Raw genomic sequence first — 18003 nt, 5'->3', positions numbered from 1 at the left:
TATCCCAGAGAACTCCTGGAGGAGTGGGTTTCCTAGAACCTTCTTACGTATTTCCTGTAACCCGAAACTGAAGAATAAAGCCTTTGTTTTGCTCCAGCACCGGCAAGCATGGACTTTCTTCACTGTAGCACCATTTTCTGCTTTCCTGCACGCCTGGTGCATGCTTCTTCCAGAGAGGTATTGCACAAGATCCTTATGTCTAAGCCCTAACAATTCACACAGACTCCTACTGCCACTCTTATTTGATCAAGCCATGCTTACCTTTGAACCTATTGCAGCCAGAGCTCAAAGATCACTTCAGGAGCAGTGTGCACCTTTTATTAAAGCAGCTCAGCAGGTCCCGCCAGGCGCAGTCCCTCAGCCGGCGCTGTCGAGAAAAAAGGCCAAAAAGCGACCTCTGCAAGCCACTGAGCGCGGCACGGTGCCACAAACCACAGGTACTGATAGACGCCTGCACCAGGTTATAAAGGTAAGAAAGAGGACAACGGAGGCGCCGCGATGGCAGCGCGCGCATCTCCTATCAATATGTATATCTTTTGCTCACGCGTTTTGTTTGAAATCGTGAAATTACAAAAGTCGTTTCGGATTTGAGATGTCATTAAACTGTTCACAGATAATGAGAGCAAAGGCGAAATAAAAGACAGTATGTGAGAGAGGAAGAAAGACTGCGGGTTGGAGTCCCCAACTTGGAGAATCTGAAAGAGTGAGAGAAGTAAGAGAGTAAGAGGAGGACTATAAAAGGGAGAAGAGCGCGAGCGTACTTTGGAGGAGACTCAGAGTGAGGGCGCGTGCAAGAACGAGGGATGTGATGGTAAAAGTGATGAGGGGATGAGACGGCCAGACAGAGCGAGAGGAGAGACAATGAGAGAAAGAGATTGACTGAGGCAGGCATGGGTGCTTAGTTAAACACATGGTTAGGAAAAAGTATAGGCAAACAAAAACAGAAATGCAAAGGGACAGCGATACATAGAAACAGAAAGGCAAATGAGTGCAAACAGAGACAGCGACAGCTAAACAAGGAAGCAAGACAGTCATGTGCAAGAAGACGTGGAGGAACGTGAGCCTACAGTGGTCTGCCAGACACACAGAAAGACAGGCTGACTGGTAGGCAGTCATGTAGACGGTATATGAACAAAGACGACATGCAGGCAGGCCAGCACCTGCTAAACACAAAGACAGGAACCCAGACAGGATAACAGACAGGCAGGTTGTAGAAAGATATAATATACGGAAAATAACCAGATAGAAAAGCAGACTGAGGGGTAGAAAGCTACCAGTATATTAAGACACACCCAGGTAAATGTCACTCTAAATACAAATTTGTATGTATGCCAATTGATAACTATACACATGGGTGTACAGTCAGATAGGTATATAGATAAATAGAGAGATGAGTGGAAATGCATAGACATTGGACTTGTTTTTTAGAATAAATGTTGTAGGAAATGGTAACTCAATATAACACAAAAGTTTTCTGGACCGCTCTTCTAGGTCAAAATCTGATGAGGAAAAGTAAATGCTGGTCTCCAAAAAAGTGAGTGCTTGGTGGGCCCTGCCTGCACCCACTAGCTCACATTAAACACTGCCCTGACCCCAGCACCATAACATCTGTGCACTATAGTCTCTTCTATGCCCTTCAACATTGAATGTTGAGTATTAAAATGTATACATTTTGGTAAGCATTTTCAAATGAATTATGTGCATCTATGTCCTTTTATTCTGTCTCTGCCTTTTGCAGTGCTGAAATGCCCATGTAACAAAGTTGACACATAAAAAACACAATAAATAAAGAAATAACCAAAGCACAAATAATAATAGTAGCAGATAATAGTGGCAGTGATACTAACAACAACAGCAGCAATAACAACAATAACAATATTATTATTAATAATAATAATAATAATAATAATAATAATTCACTATTTCTTCTCAATGTCAATTAGTAAACCAATATTCGCAAAGCCAATAGGTCTAGTCTTTTTTTTACAATTTAAAAATACCACACAAAAATGAAAATAAGGAAAAAAGAAAATCTGCTCTACCATAAGTGTACCAGTCAGATGCTTGCAGTTAAAATAATTTGAAAAAAAATACCGTCACAAATAACTTTAATAGAAAAGCATGGACACTTTTAAGCAAGCAAGTATGCTTACAATAGGTATAGAAATCTTTTGTATTTTTAATGCTTACTAGAGTAAAATATGATTTGTATTGAAAAGCAGAAAATGTACTATTGGATTTGAATTACTGCAGCCCAAAGACATAGTGTAAACACATAAGGATGACTGAAAAAATGTTGAAAAGGACAAAGAATGGAAAGATAAAAAGTATTGGCAAAGTGAAATTTTGGCCCACCGGCCCTGACTTTGAAGTGCACTTCTGTATCGGCAGATGTTCACATGTAATCAGATAATGCTGCTGTCACTCACAGTGCAAAAGATCCAGTGGCTGAAATAGGCTGAACCACTGCCCCATGCTCACTGCTGTAGTGTCCAAAAGCAACATTTGAGGACTGAGTCAATCGCCCTCATATGTATGGATATGGAGGTCTGGCATTAACCAATACTCTTTAAATTACTACAATTATATATTTAACATACTTATTTCGAGGGGCTTATATTTAATATCACTATTTATTAGGGGGCTTTCAGCCAGGTCTTTTCATCCATCGGTTTGTTGTTGTGTCACTGAAAAATTTCTTTCACCCTCTCCTGCATCAGGCAATGGGTCTTCAGCCACTTCAGCCACTGGCTAACTTCATTGTGAGTGATTAAATATTTCTCCTTCACAAAGTACATAAAAATAGTTTCCTTCAATGCGAAGGCCTACTATGCTAAAGTGTGCTTTTTGAGACCAAAAATATTTATTATATATTGCAAGCCAATGTTTTTGAATAGGACGAGCAGCCTCAAAAAATAACGTCTTACAAAAAAATGACAAACTAAAGTAAGCATTGACAAAGCCAAAAGGCCGGTGTCCAACACCAAACCTACTGGCTTTGGCTTTGTCCCTAGCACAGGCCTAATAAATGTGTGCACCTTTTCTTAAGACAAAGGGCCTCATTTACAAGAATCTGACGCATCATCATCAATGCCTCAGATTTTTCTACACCTGCTACACATACCGTAACAACACCATAGATGCACAGTATTTACAATACAGAGCTCCATGGTGCTTGTTTTCACAGATGCATCAGAATTTCTGATGCATCTGCTGGCTCTAAACTGACACATTGCTGGAGTAGCATTGTTAAACTGGCGCAACTACAGCAATGCAAGGATAGTCCCAAAGGAAAAAGCCCTGGTTCAATTTTACGCCTGCTTCGAGCAGGCAGAAAAAGTTTGACGCAGTGAAGTTGTAGAATGACCCAGTGAAAAGTTGTAAATTTCACTACATCAGTTCTACATGGCTTTTTCTTAGGGAATGCCTACCCTACATACGTTATACTAGAACAGGTCAAATGTGACGTAATGCTTTACAAACTGACGCATTGGGCCCAATGTATCAGTTTGTAAATATGGAGCAGCATAGTGCACATGTTAGCGCCATCGCTGCATAAAATAAATGACGCAGCAGTGGCGCAAAGGGGTTGTAAATGAGGCCCAAAGTTCCATAGGTACCCAATTTCTCTTACACTACCTTAACACTCACTGCCACCTGAATGAATTCGCCTCATGGGGTCCTTAGTAAACTTTGTAGTATATCAACAAAGGAGTTCAGAAAGAGGTGGTGAGAGAGAAACTGTAGTGAATCAGAAAATCGTGAAAACCACAGTACCTCTGTTTTTGTACATCATTGTCTTTCTGCTCTGCCAAGCACAAACACCATAACTACAATTTTACACACTCCTAAGATAATGCTGAGATGTTATTGCTAAAACATTGCTAGGACTGTGACCTGAACCTGAGAGCTGATTTGCTGATAGGAAACAGATGATAAAATGCTTTTACGCTTGAATGAACTTTAGTAAACACAAAGGTTGCTCAAGCGTTTGTTGACCTTTACACTGTCTACGGGTAAATGAACAGTTTATCAGCTGTAATGAATAAGGACATTAGAGCCACTTTCTAGGTCTGGCTTGAAATCACAGCAGTCTGCAATGTGTATTGTTACCAAATCTTTAAAATATACAGAGTGGGCTTTGCCTCCACGCAGAGTAGTGTTAATCTCTGACCACATGCCAACTGCTGTTCCAGGTATAATTTCACCATCTATGGAGTGCTTGCATTGGAATGCATGAGGGATTGGTTCACATCTGAATCACCACACATTTAATTATTTATCTAATACATGCATTGTATACAGAACACAATCTTTTTTTCTATCCATCACCTTTAGTGCTTTTGACAGCACTCAAGTACAGGCCTGACATTTAGGTACCCACCCAATCACATTTTTTGTTTTCACACTGTCTCTTTTGATCTCATTACCACAGCCATTACTGCCACCAGCATTACAACCATCATCATTATTACAACCATCACCCCACCACTCTTAACCACCATTAACCCTTACCACCATTAACACTAACATTACACCAACAACCTCCAACACTATTCCCATTACAAAAATCATTAGTACCACCCTTTCAACTACCAGCATTACAACCAACACCATCACCACCACAACCATTACAAATACCATCATCATCATTACCACCACCACTTCCATAATCTTTACCAAAACCAACATACCTCATTACACCAAATATCGCCAATACCACTACCATTGCAAAAAATATTATTACCACTACTATAACCACAACTATTACTACCACTGTAATTGACACAATGACTATCTCCATCATTGCTGCAAGGAAGCACATTACAGTCACTGCCACCACCACTGCCACTTTTGCCACCACCACTTTGACCATTCCACTTCTATCATTACCCTACTTTTAGCATTTAAGTCAATTCAGATTTTAATCAGCTAACACATGCCAACACAGGATGAATAAATGTTCCTTGCATGTAATAGCTAATAAAAGCCAGACCTATTGCCTTTACCAATGCTTGTTCTGAGAAATTATTTGGAAGAGCTGCAAATCTTTCAATTATGTCTGAGCTGCAGGTTTATGTCTTGGAAAAGAAGCACATCTGTATTATATAAAGGAAAATGGTTTTGCCAATAGAGCAGGTTTGCAGAAGTAGCCAATCAACTTTCTTTGATACGATAGCAGTAGAATATTCAGTGATACTATTACTATGACTACTATTACAGCCTTATAGCCCACCAGCCATTAAAGGCGTCGAGGTCCTCTAACAAGGAGCGGGACTTTAATGTTGTATAGCCAGCTAAGGAGGGCTATAAGGCTATTAGAACATTCTGCCATTAGAGGGCAGAATGCCCTAATAAATAAAACAAAGGTCTCATGGAGCCCAAAGGGACTGAAATCCCTTCAGGCTCACTGAGGCCTTTGTTCACAGCAACTGCTGTGAAAAACAAACATTGGAATGTTGGTGCTCCAGGCTTCTACTGGCCATTAGAAGCCCTGAGTACACCATTCGTTACAAGGACTCTCCTAACATTCGAATGTTCAAATACAGGAGTTGGAATTTTATATAGCATCAGTTCCTATTATACTAGCAGCTGTAGCTAGAACCTTTTGTTACAGCAGTTCTGGTATACCAGCAGTTGTAGTACCAGTATTAACAAAAGTGTCAACACCCTAAGAAGTATAAGTATTAGTAGCAATTGTGTTTCTGACACCAGTAGCAGTGGTTGACCAACTGTAATAGTACTGATAACAGTAGTAATAGTAACAATGGAGGAAATAACACCAGTAGTAGGTATAGTTGCAGCAGCAATATCATTATTTTGAAGGAAATCCATCTTTTTGCTGTGCACCCCATTCTTTTTCCATACACCTCATATTTGGAGCTCTGGAGTAGCTGTAGCCTGCTTATTAGGCCTCAGTTACACGTGCTTTGCTTGAACAGCACAACCATTTTGAATCTAAAGTTTTTGCACTAGACACTTTTGTAGGCCACATGTATGTGTGTGGGAAAAGATTTTGTTCAGTTGAACAAAGCCTGGATATAGGGTACAAAAGTGCAGACAGCTTTTCCTCCTTGCACCCAAAAATGCTCCATATGCTTTGAATAGGTCCCATGTTGTGTAGCAGATTTCGAGGTTTGCTTTGGATGTAAAATCTGGATTAAAAATCATGTGTTGCTCACAGAACAAAATGAAGTTGAAACAATTCGGGCAGTCTGTAAGCAATCCTTTATGAGGTGATGAATTAAATGACTGGATTTTGTTCCCTATAATGCTTTATACATGTTTTAATTATTAAAAATATTATGTCTGAACTCAACTGTTAGTCTTTATAATAAGCCATCTATATTATTGTCTGTCCTCCTATCAGTCACACCTAATGTTACCTGTGTCTGAGAAAACCACAATCTGAACTTAAAAGATAGTTTGTGCAATAGACACAGGAGAGGAAGGGAACATTTGCCCTAGGACTTCTATATCACATCTGCTGATAAATAGCATTTACAACAAGTGTTTCCTTTTATGCTGAGGGATCAACATCCGACTGTAGCACCCAAAACACACAGCTTCTACTGCAGATGGATGAGGGGGTCTTTGGGTGATATTTAACTGAATCCCTGACTGGAGAAACTGGTCTGGCTTGGAGTAGAGTTTGTGAAAGGGGAGAGATGAGCATTCAGAAAAGAAAAATCTGAAATGTACAGCATCCATTTAGAACATCCTCATTCCTCAATTCTCATCCATGTGCACTACTACTGATCCATCATTCTTACTTCTCATCCCTACTTCTCATCTATTGTACCTATTTCTCATCCATCTTCCATACTTCTCCTCCCTCAACTCTCATCCCTGCTTCTTATCCTCCATTCCTACTTCACACCCATCATCTCTACTTCTCATCCATTGTCCCTGTTTCTCATCAATCATCCATACTTCCCCTCCCTCATCCCCTATCCCTGCTTCTTACCCCTCATTCCTATTTCCCACCCATCACCCCTACTTCTCAATCATCATCCCTACTTCTCATTCATCATCCCTACTTCTCATTCATCACCCCTTCTTCTCATCCATCATCCCTATATCATTCCTACTTCTCATCCATCATTCCTACTTCTCATCCATTGTCCCTGCTTCTCATCCATCATCCCTACTTCTTATTCATCATCCCTACTTTTCATCCCTACTTCTCATTCATCATCACTACTTTCCATTCATCATTCCTACTTCTCATCCCTCAATCCTGATTCTCATCCCTGCTCATTCATCATCCCTACATCATCCCTACTTCTCATCCATACTACCTACTTCTCATCCTTCATCCCAACTTCGCATTCATCATTCCTACTTCTCATCCCTACTTCTCATTCATCATCCCACCTTCTCATCCATCATTCTTACTTCTCATTCCTACTTCTCATCCATCTTCCTTACTTCTTATCCTTCATCCCTACTTCTCATCCCTCATTCCTACTTTACTTCCCTACTTCTCATCCATCATCCCTACTTCTCATCCTAATACTCATCCATCATCGCTATTTCTTATCCCACATCCCTACTCTCATGTATCATCTCTACTTCTCATCCCTCAACCCTGCTTCTAATTTCTACTTCTCATCCATCATCCCTGCTTGTTATCCCTGCTTCTCATCCATCCTCCCTACTTCTCATCCCTCATCCCTCAGAAGTAGAGATTATGGATGAGAAGTAGGGCTGAGAAGCAGGGATGATGGATGAGATGTAGGGATGAGGGATGAGAAGTGGGGATGATGGGTGATAAGTAAGAATGATGGATGAGAAGTAGGGATGATGGATGAGAAGTACGGATGATAGATAAGAAGTCGGGATGATGGATGAGGAATAGGAAGGAGAAGCGGGGTGAGGGATGAGAAGTAGGGATGATGGATGAGAAGTAGGGACGATGGATGAGAAGTAGGGATGATGGATGAGAAGTAAGAATGATGGATACAAAGTATGGATAATAGATGAGAAGTAGGGATGAGGAGTGGGGAATGAGGATGTCCTAAAATGGATGCTGTAGAACTGGAAAATGTTCAGCATATGGAGGATTTCTTTGCTTGCTTTCAACTTTTTTTCACCCACGGCAAGTGGAGGCAGTTCTACAAAATCTTGTGGATTTTAAAAGCAATCCACTTTCGCTTATGGTGGAAGAGAACAAATAATTGTGCCATCTCGTAATTATAGAGTTACACCTATTCCACTGAAAAATAGCTTAAGAGGCTCCCCCAATTTCATTGTTTCACGACTGGCCTATCTGTAAGTCATGGGTGCTTAAGGGAAGCACTGCAGAGTGTACTAGATATATACCTAGATTGTGTCACTAGAATATATTAGGGAAATCTCTAATAGCAAAGAACAGAGGCTCATTGTATGCAGTAAAAGGTGCTATCTTGTTTTATATATTTGGGTAAATTAGACTGTTGCAAAAGTAAGAATGCAAAGGTTTGCTAGTCAATTGTGGCAAATACAACCCCAAAAAGCATGACATTCAGTGGTTAGGCCAACTAATCAGCAAGGAAGGATTACCCTGAAATTAGTGGAGAGCTTTAAAAACGTAACCAAGTTGTCAAGTGTTTAACTCAATAAGCAGCATCCATTCTGTGATCTGATTAACGTGGCAATGGCTGCAAAAGAAATTAAGCTAACAGTTGTGAAAGCACGGTGTTATACAAAGTATTGTAGAAGTCATATTTTGTGGACAAAATATTGTGTCAAGAATATCGAGAACAAAAATATTAAGAAGGTCATTTCTATGAGTAAGCAAGGTTTTAGTATGCTTAACTCCATATATATATGACCTTGGCTATATATATATATTTTATATATATATATATATAGGCCATGGCCAGCTCCCTGCTGCACATGAGCAAAGGCTGTGTGCGGGTTGGCACCCTTTGGGGGGGATTGGCCACAAAGGCTGTGCGCAGCGTGGGGTTGGCTGCATGCTGGAGATGGGCCGCAGGGACTGGCGGCAGGCCAGGCCCGGTGGCTACGCCCCTGCCAATGCACGACCGAATGCCCTGGGGAGCATGGGGTTGGTTGCATGCAGAGGGGTTGGCCACAATGGGCGTGCTCGGCAGGGGGTTGGATTAACGTATGGTAATTAAATATTAGTATACATTAAAAAAACCTAGACATGCCCTAAAAAAAAGGTTAAAGTAGCATTATAGTTAGGTGAAATGTTCAGTTTTAAACTGTAAAAACTGCTCAAATTCACCAGTTATATTTACAGTTATAGTTATCTCAAGTAACTATAACTCATGCCCTAAGGTAACTATAACTTGTGCCCTCGACCAGCACTGCCAATTACCTTACATATTACACCACTCATGACATCTTCTAATAACATCGTTGATAATATCACTACCTTAGGGCAGGGGTAGTAATTACTTATGATAACTAATATTGTTAACTGGTGAATTTCAGGGATTTTTAGAGTTTAAAACTGAACATTTCACCTAGATACAACGATACTATAACCTTTGGTTTTTACAGTGAATATATATATATATATTTTTATATATGTATATATATATGTATATATTTATAGATAGATAGATAGATAGATAGATAGATAGATAGATAGATAGATAGATAGATAGACATACCCACCTTATTGCCTTTTAAAACTGATGAGTGCACTACATTCCAACATATGGTATAGAGTACGTCTGGGGTAGATAAAGGCCATTGTCAAAAATAATAGATGCAAAAAATGGGTTAAAGTAAGGGTGCCTTTCACTATAGCTTCTTTTTCTCCTGACTTATGTATGATTTGTCATACATGTTTAAAGGTATCAGAAAATTTCTGACAGCATTGGGTTCTTAGTCTATAAATACATTGATGTATGCCGATGATGTGATTATTTTGGATTTAACCCTGATATATTTACGAGGTGCTATTGATGCATTATGATTATAATCCAAAAACACTTTGGAAAATAAAAAAAGGAACATTTTTCTTTTGATGAAGGGTATGAAAGAAATTGCATTTAAATGGAAATCAAGGAGGGTAGAACTAAAAAAGGTGCCCTGCAATGTTTACCTTGGTATGAGATTTTACCACAGTTTGACCAACCTTCCACATTGTGCCCAGCTGAGCATGAAAGCAATGGCACCAGAAGGAGGTTTCCAATCACTCTGGCGGTCCCTGGGTGTAAGACTCTTTCTACATTCACTACAATATTTATTAAAAACATCCTCCCAACACTTACCCACTCACTACACTCACAATGCTTGATTAGAAATGTAGAAATGCCATGCCTTGAATTTTTCAACAAGACTGAAGGGAACATTCTGAAAGGTATATGTGCTTTGAATAAAGTGGTCTTCCTACCAAAACCGTCTCTACCGAAGAGCAGAATCAGCTTATTTCCTGCATTACGATTTGGCGAGGTACATTTCTCTCCTTCACACCTTAACAGAGCTAGATTGTTTCTCACTCCATTCAGGCAGTAGATTTGTGGCAGCAAAACACGTCACACCAACTGCTTGAGAGCATGCAGAGGTAGGGAAGCCCCCCAAGACCCATCTCTATGAAGCATCCTCTGAAGAGAACCACACAGCAATTTTCTATCCAAGACAAAAATAGGTGCCAAAACTTGACGTGGTGAGCTATAAAACGTACTGTTTTTTCACATGGAGGACCTTTCCAATCCTAAACCATTTAGGTTTACCCCTTTCTGTGAAAGAGTGTTTTGCACCACTACAGGTTTTAGGAGCCTTGTCATTTAGTCTAAGGAAGGTTCACAAATCCTTATTTCCTAGAGACGGGTAAATATTTTACTTCAATCATTTAGCGGTTTATTTGTATTGTATTGTATTGTATTGTATTGTAATCGTATTTATATAGCGCTTACTACCCCTGACGAGGCGTCGAAGCGCTTTTCGATGAGTAGCAGGCTACTCCGGTACCCAACAAGAATTAGTGATGGATTAGTATAATTTAATAATGAGTACAGTTTTAGTATTATTATGAGTTAATTTGAGTTGCGGATATGAGAGTTTGTTAGTTAGATTGACTGGAGTAATGGAGGGGTGGAGGAGGAAAGAAATCCAGAAGTGTTAATTGGGAGTTTATCCTTCATTTACTCAATCCAAAGGCTTGGGATGAATAAAAGGGGGGCGGAGGGGAAAGAGGATGTGGAAGGGTTAGGTAGAGCATAGTAGCAGGGTGAGATGAATACAGGAGAATTTAGTAGGGTTGTGTGGGAGGTCACAGAGGTAGAGTGAGGTTTGGTGAGTTAGATATGGAGGTGGAGGGAAGAGCTTAGGCAGAGATATTTAGGAGATGAAAGTGGTCGAAGGGATTTGGGATGAGTCAGAGTGAGAATGGAAGATAGTTTGATAGAGACATGACATAAGAGTGATGAGTAGATAAGTGTGATAAAAAGAGAGCAGAGATTCATAGATATCTAGTATAACAACCCAGAAAAACAAGGAGCCATGCAATGATCCACAAACATGCCAGGCACAGAAACAACATATACACATACATACACATATATATATATATTTATAAACACACACACATGAATACACACATATGCACATACAATACATAATTAGAATCATGGGTAAAAAATACTTAGTCAGACAGGTTTAAAAGAGTGTGTGTGTATTTTATTGTTATGACAGTAGCAATACATATTTTCCAAAGAAACTATAAATAAATAGAAATATACATATAATCTGAAAAAAATAATTATCCACATAGGCAAATGCAGTTCATAGTTGTTTGAAAAAGGTGGTTATGAAGGAAAGAGCCAACTCTTGAGTAGTTTCCTGAAAACAAGAAAGTTATCTGTGGCTCTTATAGTTGGGGGTAATGAATTCCATAGTTTGGCTGCTTGGACGGAGAAGGATGTACCACCTACAGTCTTTTTCTTGTATGGTGGTGTTCTAAGGCGGGGTGCCAGTCTTGAGCGGAGGGTTCTTTGTTGGATGTATTTGGTAATTTTCTTTCTGATAAAAAGCGGTCCTGTTCCATGTATAGCTTTGTGGGTGATACAAAGCAGCTTGAAAGTGCATCTTCTGGCAACGGGTAACCAGTGTAGTGCTCTCAAGGCAGGGGAGATGTGGGCTTGCGGCTTTATATGTAGTAGTAGCCTGGCTGCGGAATTCTGGATACGTTGTAGTTTTTTCATAACAGATAGAGATGATCCATGGTAGAGGCTATTGGCATAATCCAGTTTGGATAATACAAGTGAGATAGTAGCTTGCACCTTGTGTGGAAATCCGAGGTGGGGGAAAATGCGTCGTAAAGTCTTTAAGGTGATGAAGCTTGTGCGTGCTAATTTGTCTACTTGGGCATTCATAGTTAGTTTGGAATCCATGGTGATTCCTAGGTTTTTCACTTCCTTGGATAATTGAGGAGGTGGTCCGAGATCGTCAGGCCAGACGCACAGAGGGTTATAATGTTTCCAGTCACCACATATGAGTATTTCAGTTTTGGAGGTATTTAGTTTGAGATGGCTCCAGGTCATCCACTGATCAACGGCTCTGAGGCAACTGAAGATTTGTGAGTTTTCAATGTTTTTGGGGTCTTCTAATTGAAGTAGTATTTGTGTGTCATCTGCATAGTTGTAGCATGTGAGATGGAAATCATTGATCAGTTCTGGTAAAGATATCATGTAGATGTTAAAAAGCAAAGGTGAGATGATTGACCCTTGGGGGACCCCTGTTTTTGTGAGGTAGGGTTCGGACGAGAAGGGGGGCGAGTGGATGATATTTGCTCTTTTTTGGAGATAGGAAGTAATCCAGTCGAGAGCAATCCCTTGTATGCCGGCTTCGTGGAGTCTTTGAGTTAGGGTGTCATGGTCAACCGTATCAAAGGCAGCTGAGAGGTCCAAGAGAAGTAGTACAGCAACTCCATTTCGGTCAACTGTGTTTTTAAGATCGTCCCAGATAGCCATGAGTGCCGATTCAGTGCTTCTTCCTGGGCGGAATCCAGTTTGGAAGTCTGAAAGTATAGAATTGTCTTCAATGAATTGTGACATCTAGGCGAATGCTGCTCTTTCTATCAATTTGCCCAGGAAAGGTCCATTTGTGATAGGTCTGTAGTTGTTGGGGTCTTGCGGGTCTAGATTTGTTTTCTTTAATAATGGTCGTATGTATGCCTTTTTCAGGTCTGTAGGAAAAGTTCCTGAAGTTAAAGAGTTGTTGATGATTCTTCTTACAGGTGTGGCAGCAGAAGTAGATAGCAGTATGTTCTTGAAGATTTGTGGTGGGCAAGGGTCAGAAGGGCAACCAGAAGGTCTGCTTGCTTTGACCAAATCCATAAATTCATCCTGGGATATTTGTTTGAAGGACTGTAGAGGTTGGGATGGTTTATTCTTAAAGGGTATTTTAGTAAAGGGGTTGGTGCTGATGGTTTTCTTCTGTTTTAAATAGGAGTCCAATGTGTCTGCCTTGGTTGTGTAGTGAGTTGCCAATTTGTTAGTGAAATCTTGAGTGGTGGGATGACTTCCTTCCATGCATGTGGGTTTTCAAAATTCATTGAGAATTTTGTAGAATTCCTTGGTTGTAGATTGAGCATTTAGAATTCTGTCTGAGTAGTATCTTTTTTTAGCTTTTTTGATTGATGATTTGTATATCCTGTTAAGTTTGTGTAGCTGCAGTTTGTGATTGCGCTTTGTCTAACATATTGGCATGAACTCTGGCTACATCAGTCAGCAAACACAACAAATGAAGCATGACGCTAGGACCTAAAGAAAAGTCAGGATACCATATTCACATGCAATTAGACACTTAGGCCATGGGTATGCACCCATTCACAATGCAGGGGATATTCCCGTTTCAATAACAGCCATAGGGTTTTATAGCAGTTATCTACTTTTGATTTAGACTTCTATTTGTAATGGTTAGTACTTGGGTGCAACATGTATCACACAGACTGACACAAAGAGGAGTGATAGCAACAGTTGCATTGGTGCATGTTTTGAAGTTAGAATATGCATGATTTTGCAAAATCATACATTGTTTGTTGTTTTCAAAGCAGCACGTCTATAAAATATCCTGTATTAAGTAATATCATTTAGTATTTGCTCCAGATTTTGGTCTTTGAACAAAGAAGAATGTTTGACATAAATTTATTTGTAGCCAAGTATCCAACAAAAGATGGGATCCATTTGTAGCGGAAATCTTCTGGTATATTGACTCAGGATGACTTATGGTCTCCTGATTGTGTGGACTACTTGGGATCGTTTCCTTCTCTTAAAATGCGCAATGAACCGTTAAAAAGCTAAAGTGATTCATACAATTTGTAATAATTAAGGGTTTATTGAGTTAGGAGGGCAAAATGAAGACCGTTGAATTTTTTTATCTCATTACAAAGTTTTCTTAGATACACATTGTTCTGACTGCCCCGCTTTTTACAATCTTGTTAACATCTTTGCAGTTTGTTTTTAAAATATGTAATCACTCTTACACAGGAAAGATATATACATAAATATATACAAATATCTATATTATATATATATATATATATATATATATATATATATACCAAATTGAAAATATTGACGTTTTTCATATTTGAGTCAATTGTTATGCAATTGAAGCTAAACTTCAGATCTGTTTTGCAATGTAGTTTCATGTCTAACAGTTTTTGTGGTCAAGGCCTAGGAAACAATAAAGATTTTTTTATATCTTAGTTGAAGCAGTAATGCTGGAACAATTCAGAATGGTGGTGCTGCCATCAGTTTTACATCACTGAACTCACAGGGATTCTGAAAATTCAAGTGTCACACAAAGAGCAAGTGTTGCAAATGAGCTAGGGCCATTCATCAGGAAAGTGGGAAGGATGTAATATGTAGTTGGTTTTGCATTTTGAAGCACACAGTCAGAAATGTATTACTAAAGCATGGTGTGGTAGCACACGCCTGTCATTTACAGACAGCACATTATTCATTGAATTCACCACTAAATCTGCACACACACACACACATAGTTTTATTGATAAAAGTATATAGTGCAGAAACGTGAACAGGTTGAAATCAGGTTTCAGTGAGTATTTATAATTTGTCCATCACCACATAGAGTGTCTTGATTTGGTGTGATACTATTAAAATATTTGTTTCATCACATTCCAGAACTATAAAAGGACCTATTTTGGGTATTCTTAACTATTTATTTCGAAATATTTGTGCAGTTTCTTTATTGGTATTTACTTGTTGATGTGTGTTAGGGGAAAAACAACATCTTACAGCCTTTCCGTTCACACCAGCAAGATTGTCACTTTGTTACTTTACAAAATCCTCTCACTTTGCAGGCAGAGAAAGAAAAGTAAAAACCAGTCTTAATGGTAAAAGACTAAGTAGCAATTGGTCAGAAGATTAGTCTAACATTTGGCCTCTGTTTTTGAACCAGAGCAAATCTGACACAAAAAAACACAATCTTAGTAATTTTAATGCTCATTCATGGTTATTTTGGGGGTGCGGCAGTCCCCCATCACCCGCCCCAGCAACTCTATTTCTAACACCTATGAGTAGAAGGGATTTAGGGATTTTTTAATAGCGTCACATAGGATGAAACTTCGTCCAAGAAAGTTTTGATTGATTTAACATTTCTCAAGTAAATGCTGAGAGCATGTATGTCAATGAAGGGTCAACAGAGGTAGCAACTGCTAACTCTGTCTTGTCCTTTGCCACCTCTTGCTCTGTACATGCTACCTTAGGTATCAGGGGAGAAATAAAAAGTAAACAGAGCTGAAAGATCACTGGTTAATTCCTGTATCTTCCACACTTTGCGCCCCCCCCACTCATAAGAAGCAAATAGAAGGCAAATGAAGGGCTAATCATAGAAGACAATGTTAGCTCTATGATGTCATCACTGGTCAAAATGTAATGGTGTCATGTTCACTACCTTTGGCATTTCGGTAAATTGACATCTATAGTGAGAGTCATAGATATACCCAGGAACTTAATCATTTGTGCAAAGTAATGCACATGAAATATGACTGTCCTCTGAAAGGAATCCATTGCAGATGGCAAAATTTCCAAGATGGTAAGATAGTGATTGCTATGATCACTGCAGCCCTGAAATAGTTAAACCTCAACATCCCTGCCAGAAGCAGGGCTCTATTGCAAGTGAGCACAGAGAGAAAGCAAGAGTCTATGCGAAAAAGCATGTTGGCTTCGTCTCCGTTATCTGAAAATCTACCGTGGTCAGTGCAGTGAAGTAAGGCAGGCACTGGGCCTTATGATGGATCAAGAGAGTGTAAGTTGTTGTAGTACAGACACAAAGAGTGGGTAATCAGGGTGGAATGAGAAAGGGGACATTGAGAAGCACAGAAAGAGGAGATGAAGTGATCAGACACAGAGAGTGGCCAAAGGTTCACTGGAGCAGTCTGAGAAGCTAAAAGGAGATTAGAGCAGACATAAACAGGGAATAAGTGACAATAGAGCAGACAGAGACGGGTGGCGTGTGGTCACATCAGCATGGGAGGGAAGCCACTGCAAGCGCAGAATGTAAAGTGAGGAGCCTAGAGGCAGCTTGATGTCCTGACCCCAAGATGGCTGTCTGAAGCTTAAGTTGTTGACCTTCCAAGACTTCGGACAATCATTTTGGAATCACATGTTCCAACCAGCAAAATCGGAAGATAAACATGCTAGAGTCAGGTTTACATTCAAGTCCTGGCAAATGAATAAAAGAATGCCATTTACCGTCAAATATTTATTTTTTTAAAGATTGGTTTATGTGGGTAATGCATATGTGAAAGAAAGAACTAAATGTGACAAGAAATGTGGTGCTTGATTTTAGGTTTTAAAAGTAAAATAGTCAAACAGCAAATCTCAAGATGGTTATCCTATGAGAGGAGCCAAGACGTCATTGACAGCGTCTCTAAGCAATAGCTGCAGAGGACTGATGCAAAAAGGCAATGGTTGAGGGTGATCTAAGGCCAACTTTCTGTATATTTGGTAGAATACGTTTAGCGGGCAGCTGCGCTGTCAATCATCACAGAAGTGAGGACTAGATGCAGCCTTCTGTGCCAGTATATGCCACACACTCTGCTGCTTGGTATAATCAAATAGGAAGTTCTGAGATCAGTGTGTGAGAGAAAAAATAGCTGCACTCCAAGTCCTGTCCCTGAAGAAAACACACGCATACTTTATCGCCAGTCCAGCTCAGTCTAAAATACAGAATGTGTGGCTGCTTAGTACATAGGCAGCACTAAACGTTTTCCTTTTGTGATATGCAGATTTTTTTTTCAAACTTCGTTGCTTTATATATTTTGCTAACCATTGAAAGTAAATTTGTGAGACAAGTTACAATTGCCCATACATGGCAATGATTTGTAGTTGGCACGTTGCTGATTTAAGAGCAGTGTGGAGATTCTGGGCCTAGGCACTTTTGAAAGAGCACAGTCTGATAAGAGGGCGGACTTTGCACTTGGCTCCCATTGGCACTTGAAGTGAACATTGACCCTGCCCAGTGATAATCCGGGGCGCCCTTTTAAAACGTACTGTAAGAATTACTTGGTCAACAAACGATTTGTGACACTGATTAAATATGCCATTGGTTGGCTGGGTGCAAGACCTTCATGAGACACAATAAAAGCACGATGATTACAGGAAATAGCGGGTCTTATCATGCAAACCTCCATGAGTTCAGATAACAAGCATGCTGCCCCTTTGCTTAGCGCCTACACCCGTTCTCGAACGCGGCAGAATATATTGAAATCCGTGATTGTGCAAAGCTGTGTGTGACTGCTAGCGCTATGACAAGCGACAGGCCAGTACAGCAGGAGGATATATTGGGAAGAACTGCCTTTTGAAAAGACATCACTAGCAGAGACTGCAGGGAATTGCTGGGACATAAAAAAAAGCATTTTCAATGCAACGGGTCTCGCATTTTTTGAGTTAGAGCTATTAGCGTTGTAAAGCAAAAAAAACACAGCACGATCGCGCTATGTAAAATACAGCGCGATCGCGCTGCGTGGAAAATAAACAGATAAAATAGTCCGGACTACAGGCTGAAAACATC

At 39.8% G+C, this 18003-nt stretch overlaps 1 protein-coding gene across 1 annotated transcript in view; it reads left to right on the top strand.

Annotated features, from left to right (window-relative positions):
- The first annotated feature begins 332 nt into the window (after window positions 1-332).
- Window positions 333-18003, top strand: part of ACSL5 (acyl-CoA synthetase long chain family member 5) — a 125351-nt gene continuing 107680 nt past the window's right edge. Inside the window, exon 1 of the mRNA XM_069239391.1 lies at window positions 333-469. The gene's annotated coding sequence lies outside the window, so the exon portion shown is untranslated. The remainder of the gene's footprint in view (window positions 470-18003) is intronic.

Source organism: Pleurodeles waltl, chromosome 6, assembly GCF_031143425.1.
Source record: "Pleurodeles waltl isolate 20211129_DDA chromosome 6, aPleWal1.hap1.20221129, whole genome shotgun sequence".
NCBI lineage: Eukaryota > Metazoa > Chordata > Amphibia > Caudata > Salamandridae > Pleurodeles > Pleurodeles waltl.
Note: the sequence above shows the minus strand (reverse complement) of the source record. Positions and strands in the feature narration are given on the sequence as shown.